Source organism: Tachysurus fulvidraco, chromosome 4 (genome assembly GCF_022655615.1).
Source record: "Tachysurus fulvidraco isolate hzauxx_2018 chromosome 4, HZAU_PFXX_2.0, whole genome shotgun sequence".
NCBI classification, from domain to species: domain Eukaryota; kingdom Metazoa; phylum Chordata; class Actinopteri; order Siluriformes; family Bagridae; genus Tachysurus; species Tachysurus fulvidraco.
This window is the reverse complement of record NC_062521.1, coordinates 32,055,695-32,061,210: the sequence shown is the minus strand read 5'-3', so window position 1 is coordinate 32,061,210 and position 5,516 is coordinate 32,055,695.

The following is a 5,516-nucleotide window of genomic DNA, read 5'->3' as shown; positions in this document are numbered from 1 at the left end:
AGCACCAGGGACCTGGAGTTCTGCTTTATATGGTTAAAATTAAAATAAAAACTTGTATGTATTTGTTATGTTAGTGAACATGTGAGTTTTAGCTGTTTTTACAGGTTTACACATTATTATTATTAACTGTGTAAAAACGGACAAAACGCTCTGAAATTGAATTAATGATTGAATTATGGCGATATATGACCCTTTGGGCCTTCCATAAAAGTTCTCCTGCGCGTGATGAAAGAATTCTAGTGCGCTGTGATTGGTCACGTTTTAGCGCGCTGTTAATTAATACGTCATTAATTAATAAAGATTTTACTACGAATGAGTTACAATAAATAAATAAATAAATAAATAAATAAATAAATAAATAAATAAAGCGCCTTTCACGTTTTATTGTAATATGAACACTATATCATGTTGCTGTGATAAAAAACAACACATTTAATGTGACATCAAACTGCACTGATCAGTAATAATAACACACACACACAGATCAGTAATAATAACACACACACACACACACACACACACACACACACACACACACACACACACACACACACACACACACACACACAGATCAGTAATAATAACACACACACACAGATCAGTAATAATAACACACACACACAGATCAGTAATAATAACTCACACACACACACACACACACACACACACACACACACACACACACACACACACACACACACAGATCAGTAATAATAACACACACACACACAGATCAGTAATAATAACTCACACACACACACACACACACACACACACACACACACACACACACACACACACACACAGATCAGTAATAATAACACACACACACACACACACACACACACACACACACACACACACACACACACACACACACACACACACACACACACACACACACACACACCAGTAATAATAACCCACACACACACAGATCAGTAATAATAACTCACACACACACACACACTGATCAGTAATAATAACTCACACACACTGATCAGTAATAATAACACACACACACACACACACACACTGATCAGTAATAATAACTCACACACACACACACTGATCAGTAATAATAACACACACACACACACACACACACACACACACTGATCAGTAATAATAACTCACACACACACACACTGATCAGTAATAATAACACACACACACACACACACACTGATCAGTAATAATAACTCACACACACTGAATAATAACACAGCATTGTGTTCTGTAAACTTCCCCCAGAGCATCATAATAATATCTCACTTTATTGCCACATACACACACACATACACACACATACACACACATACACACACATACACACACATACACACACATACACACACATACACACACATACACACACATACACACACACACACACACACACACACACACAGAGTGTAGCTATAAATGGTGTATGAATCTAATGATGGAGATTATATAACTCGATCCCGCCCTCTGGCGGACACAAACCGAATTACACTACATTACTTTAAATAGTTTGGAAAATGTAGTATAATAGTTCTAAAACTTTAACTGGAATCACGTGTTTCTCTCTTTCACATAAATCTTAAACAAATCTTGAACTAGAAATGTGACTTTCATTTTTATTCTATTGAAAGACAAAAACGTAAAAAGTTTAATATTCTTTTCTATCAGAACATTTGAGGCATATTTACATATTCTGAATTCTCCATTCTGATTGGTCAGAAGCTCAGCTCAGACAGATCCATGTGGAATAAGAACGTTTACATGTACAGCATGTGACAGACCCCTTATCCAGAGCGACGTACATAAGTGCTTAAATCTCTAACATTGAATACATTAATGCTGCTCACTAGGTTACAGACTTAAGATACCATGAGTTTAAAACATTTGTTCAAAGTTACAATGAAAAAGTGTCAAAGGTGTTTTTTTTTTTTTTTTTTTTTAATGCAAAAGATAAGGAAAGAAGTGCTAGTTGAAGTGTTTCCTGAATAAGTAGGTCTTCAACCGCCGCTTGAAAATATCCAGTGACTCAGCTGTCCGGACCTCTAGGGGAAGTTCATCCCACCACCTCGGTGCCAGAACAGAAAAGAGTCTTGTAGTATACTTGCCTCTTACCCTGAGAGATGGTGGAACCAGTCGAGCAGTGCTGGTAGATCGGAGGGTGTGGGGTGCAGTGTGAGGAATGATGAGGGCTTTGAGGTAAGAGGGAGCTGGTCCATTTTTGGCTTTGTAGGCCAGCATCAGTGTTTTGAATCTGATGTGTTCAGCTACCAGTGGAGGAACACAGCAGTGGGGTGGTATGGAGAACTTTGGCAGGTTGAAGACAAGCCGTGCAGCTGCATTTTGGATCATTTGCAGAGGACGGATTGCGTTCATAGGTAGACCTGCCAGCAGTGTGTTACAGTAATCCAGTCTAGAAATGACAAGAGACTGAACAAGTACCTGGGCAGTCTGTGTGGGGAAAATGGCCGAATCCTTCTAATGTTCTAGAGAAGAAACCGACATGAGCGAGTCACATTAGGGACATGAGAGGAAAAGGACAGTTGATTGTCCTTGGTTACCCCAAGGTTGTGAGCTGTGGCTGAAGGGGAGATCAGATCTTTGTGCAAGGATATAGTAAGGTCATGACCTGGAGATGAATCACCTGATGATCAGCAGGTCAGTTTTGCTGGGATTGAGCTTTAACTGATGAGCAGTCATCCATGATGAAATGTCTGCCAGACATGCTGAGATCCGGTCAGAAGCTGTGGCATCTGAGGGTGGGAAAGAGAAGATAAGTTGTGTATCATCAGCATAGCAGTGGTAAGAGAACCCATGTGATGAAATAACTTCACCAAGAGAGTGAGTATACAAGGAGAAAAGAAGAGGACCAAGTACTGAGCCCTGTGGGTTGCCAGTGGAGAGTCTGTGTGGAGCAGATGTCACTCCCCTCCATGTTACCTGATATGAGCATCCTTCCAGGTAGGAAGCGAACCATTCCCAAGCTGATCCGCAAATCCCAAGACTCTTGAGGGTGGATAAGAGAGTCTTGTGGTTGACCGTATCAAACGCTGCTGGAAGGTCAAGGAGGATAAGGATGGATGACAGTTTGGCTGATCTAGCAGCATGTAGCTTCTCAGAGACATCCAAAAGGGCTGTGTCTGTAGAGTGAGCTGCTTTAACGCAAGACTGTTTGGGATCTTGGAGGTTGTTCTGTGAGAGATAGACAGACAGTTGATTATAGACAATGTGTTCAAGAATTTTTGAAAGAAATGAGAGAAGTGATACCGGTCTGTAGTTACTGATGTCTGATGGATCCAGAGCAGGTTTCTTTAGGATGGGAATAACCCTTGCTCTCTTGAAAGTAGTTGGTACCTGACCAGATGCTATGGATCTATTGACGATAGTGGAAATGAAGGGCAAGAGGTCTTGTGAGATGGTCTGGAGCATAGTGGTAGGGAGTGGATCCAATGGGCAGGTGGTAGGATTGCAGGACTGGATGAGTTGTAAAATCTCTTCTGCTGCTACAGTTGAGAAATGTGACAACGAAGGTGTAGGGGAATGTATACTCTGAGATGTAAGTGCAGTCGGGGCTGAAGTGAAGGTCCGACAGATTTCCTCAATCTTCTCCTGGTAGAAAGAAGCAAAGTCTTCTGCAGTCAGGGAGGATGAAGAAGGTGGAGCCGGGGGGTTGAGCAGAGAAGAGATGATGCGAAATTTCCGAGGGTCATGTGAGGAAGCTTCAAGCTTTTCCTTCAAGAAGGAAGTCTTGGCAGAAGTCACATTGTGTTCGCTAAGAATCAAGATCTGCATCAAGTTGTGATTTCTTCCACTTTCTCTCTGATGATCTTAGCTCTCTTCGATTGATAATTAATATATTTATAATAAATACATTTATAAATTTATTTAGATTACTGTGACTATAGAAAATATGTAAATTATCGATACAAACGGACTGAAAACCACGTGCAATCGTTGATATAGTGACATTTTATAAAGCTAAAATATTAATGTTACATACAGATATTAAGTCTGTAAATCATAAGGGTTAAACATAATGATCTGGCAACTCCACACACACACACACACACACACACACACACACACACACACACACATTCTTGTTTTACTTAACATTTATATACTTTGTTAGTTCTGAGTGCTGGACAGGACTTTTTTGTATTGTTTGTCTTGAAATATTTTTGTGTGAAACTTTGTGTGTTTTTGGTCAGGACTCCCTGGTAGAAGACATTTTTATTTTATCTCAATGGGATTAATCATGGTTAAATAAAGGATAAATAAATAAATAAATGCACACAATCACACACACACAGACTGTGTCTTCTCAGTGAGGCTGCACGCGGTCCATGAAAGGTAAATGACAAAAACACGGTCCTTACCTAGTGATTATTCAGTCATTCGTTTTTAAATGTAGAATTAATATCAAAAGTCAGTGACGCTAAAAACGAGGCTCTGTACGCTCTCATCTCTTGTGGCCATGTTATTACGTCACACCACACTGTTAGGTCAGTTGCTCGTTCTAACCCAGGGGAGTCAAACTCAGTCACAGTGGGCCAAAATATAAAACTGAGATAAAGTCAGGGGCCAAACTGAATAACTGAAATTTAAAAATTAACTGCAATTAACTGCTCTGTAATGTTCAACCTTTTTCATGTGGAAACAAACTTTAGTTTCGCTTAAACACAGGATTTGGAACGACTCCTGAGATCTTTCCCGAGTCGATAACTCCTGAGCTAAACGCTGTTACTACACAAAACGCGGTTGTAGCTGCCTCTCTACATTACTACGATAGAAAAGAGGTGTTATTTGTGTAGTAACAGCGTTTAGCTCAGGAGTTATTGACTCGGGAAACTCCAACCTGTGAATATGTGGCCAACTTCCTGCTCCTTCAGTTCTCTCCAGCGCTGGAAAGCTGATCCTATATTAACACGTCCTACTTCTTGTCCTTATCGTAAGTCTTTCTTCTCTTTCTTTCTTTGTTTTTATCCTCCATATCGATATTAAAACCTTTCTGCTGACGTCACACATGCGCACTGAATGCCCTCTCCGCCCACATAGACAAGACACGCCCCTTTCTGGTCATTGGCTACACGTTTGTTTTGATTTTTGTTGATTATCAGCCCGACTCAGTTTTCTGAAGCATTTCTCAAAAATCGGAGACCCCACCTTTAACGACTGTCAACAGAGAATGAGAGGCACTTGCTGTTCGTGACTACACGTCAATACCGTGGCAAGGCATTCTGGGATTTGTAGTATTAGCGTAGCACGCGGCTAGCCAGCTGTAATGCACATCTGATATGATCTCGCGGGCCAAATATAATTACACCGCGGGCCAAATTTGACCCATGGGCCAGTTTGACACCCCTGTTCTAAACTGACCCTGGTTTAGGTTCAGGGTTGTTGTGGTGTGTAAATGTCATACATTTAGTTTTATATTCTTATAGATTTCAGGTCAGATTTGTTCCAGAACACTAAGTTTATAAACAATACAAACGTCCACAAGAGCGAGCTGA